This window comes from Panthera uncia (genome assembly GCF_023721935.1).
Source record: "Panthera uncia isolate 11264 chromosome E2 unlocalized genomic scaffold, Puncia_PCG_1.0 HiC_scaffold_20, whole genome shotgun sequence".
NCBI lineage: Eukaryota > Metazoa > Chordata > Mammalia > Carnivora > Felidae > Panthera > Panthera uncia.
Window position 1 is genome coordinate 13147356 of NW_026057589.1, and position 2706 is coordinate 13150061.

A 2706-nucleotide genomic window follows, 5' to 3' on the forward strand; every position below is an offset into this window, starting at 1 on the left:
CTTCAGCAGTGGGCAAAGCTGGAGCTCACTTGGAGTGCAGGCTGGGCCCCCAGTTGGAGGTGCTTGACCCAGAAGCTGGTCCCTCTGCTGGTCCATGCGCTCCAGAGTCTCCAACAGACGGTCCACCTGGGCTTTGATCTGGCTTAGCTCCCCCCTGATGGAGTGCAGCTCCTCGGTCTGGACTGTGTGGAGAGGGGCCGGAGCTGGTGTCCCACGGGACCAGGAGGCAGAGGGCAGGGCTGTCCATGCTCCCGGGCCTGCCCTCACTGCCGAGGTCCTCCCAGCTCTTTCCTAGCCCTGTAGGTGAAGGCTCTGCCCCTTCACTCACGCTTTATTTGCTCTTGGGGCAGGTGGCTCTTCCTGGGGCCCTTGTGGGGACTGCAGCTGCTCTTGATCCCCATGCCCACCTGGGTCCTCCGGATCTTGACAGGCACGCGGTTAATGAGTGGAGGGATTCTTTGGCATTCATACACGCTACTGGGATAGGATAGAGAGGGAGTCAGGCCAACCAGCCCCACCTGTTTACCCAGAGGACCAAGGGGGCAAGACCCACCTACCGGTAGGGGACATCTTCCCTGTACAGCTTGTAGTCCAGGTCATAGTTACTGCTGCTGCAACAGAGACAAATGGGGAAGGGGTCATTCTTCATGGCCAGAGTCCTTTCCCAGAACCATTTAACTTGAAGAAACTGAGGTGTGCAACTTTTCCTTAGAATCCCAGAATTCTCCATTGGAAGAGGCCTTAGGGACTTGACCAAGGCCACTTTGAGAGAACACAGCAAACCAGCTTCCCCATGTCTGGCCTCTAATAAGGGGTATCTGTCAGGTGGCCCCGGTGGGCAGGAGGGGTCAATCGCCTGCAGCCTTCTGGCCGGCCAGATCAGGGCTCTCCAAAAGTTCCTCTGCCTGACCCAGGAACAGCTGATGTTCTGGATCGTAGTCTGGCAAAGGATGAAAGGAAAGAGTTAAGTCGGGGCCCAAAGCCACAGTGGGGGTGTGAGAGCCTTTAATCCTTGGTTGGGATTGCCAGGATGTGGCCCAGCACTGACTGGCAGGGCCAGCCAGGCAGGATTAAGGCTGTGGCCAGGCCGCCTTCCTCTTTGCTCCAGTCCTTGGGAGAGAGCAGGAGTCTGGAAAGTCCCAGACTCTCGCTGCCCGGCCTCTCCCCCTTCTCTCATGTACCATGCATCTCCAGGCAGGGAATTGGTGCCTAGGAGGGATGTGGAGATGGGTGCAAAGAGAATTAAGCACCCGCCTGGGCAGGGAGGCTCTGTGGGGACACAGCTACAGGAGCTTCGGGTGCCATCTGCACCCGGGGCTGGAACGGGGGATAAGGATCAGGGGAGGGGATGCACGCGGCGGCAATACAGCTTCTAAAACAACTTTCTGGTGCTGTGCGTCCCCAGCTCAGGCCCAGTCCACGAGGGGCGAGGCCTGTAAGGCTACTGGGTCAGAATGGAGGACGTTGGGGGCGAGGGGAGGGAGTTCCCCTTCATCCTGAGACGCCCCACAGGCCGGTTAGTGAAATTTCCGGCCATCCTCGCCTCCGCTTTCTGGCTTCAGGAGGTCTGGACGGGCGGCCTGGACACACAGCAGGGATGCCGATTGCTGATTCCGGTGGTGGGAGGATCATCCTTGGAGAAAGGAGAAAGTGACAGCGGCGCGCCAGGAGGGCGCGTGGGCAGCCCCGGGGGTCGGGCTAGAGGTGGGTGGGGGTCCCGCGCCCAGCGCTGCCTCCGGAGGGCTTGGAACCAGCCAGCGGGAGGGCTTGGGGCTTGGGGACTTGGGGGCTTGGGGGCTAGGATGCTAGGACAGAACTGAAGCTGATGCGTCTCGCCGGGCGCCACTGCTCAGGGAACATTCTCTCTTCTGGATCCTTTTGGATTGGCTGGAGAGCTCCGCCCCCTCAGACCGGACGGAAGCATTGACGAAAAACAGACACGGTGCTGAAGCCTGTGGCTGACCACCTGAGTCTCCGCAGCAAACAACTCCTCATAGCAGCATTGGTGGTTCAGTGGTAGAATTCTCGCCTGCCACGCGGGAGGCCCGGGTTCGATTCCCGGCCAATGCAATGGTTTGACTTTTTCCTCCCTTACATTTTTTTTTCCTACAACGACTGTTCGACGTAGTCAAAAATGAGTGGTGTAGGAATGATATTTCATTGACTGCTTAGCACAGACTGGAGAGCAGCCTGAGTTGAAACACACACAGGATGGGTTTGGGAATTAGATGTTAGGCTACATGCGCCCCACAGCCATGCTTTCTGCAGTTACGGGGTCCCTCTTGGCCTGAAGGAAGGTGGGCTCTGGTGCCGGCCCTCCTACCCTCATCCCACCCCATGCCACCCCTCAGTCATCAGCCAGGGCTGATGGCAACTGCCCTTGAGTCTTTTCCCCCAAGGGGCAGTGTCCTGGTCACATGGCTTCTCCGTGCTCTGTCCTCTGGTCTGGGTTAATTGCTACAGTCTGCAAGTTCGGGCTTCCCACAAAAGGAGAAATAGAACACCCCTTCAGAACGGTGCTGTGGGCAGAGGTCAAACCACCTGTGTCCTCAGGGCCAAGGGCAGGGGGCGGGGACTTGGGACAATCCTTACACCACAGGCCTTTCCCTACAGGTTGAGAAATTCCATTTGGAGGCTCAGGTCACATGTCCTGGACTTGATGAGTTCTCACGGACAGGTCATCCAGCAGCTCAGCGGCTGCCAGAA

At 58.5% G+C, this 2706-nt stretch overlaps 1 non-coding gene across 1 annotated transcript; it reads left to right on the top strand.

The window, feature by feature from the left end:
- Positions 1-1999: 1999 nt before the first annotated feature.
- On the top strand, positions 2000-2070 carry TRNAG-GCC (transfer RNA glycine (anticodon GCC)). The gene has a single exon. It is a non-coding gene; the product is annotated as a tRNA-Gly (tRNA).
- Positions 2071-2706: the final 636 nt, after the last annotated feature.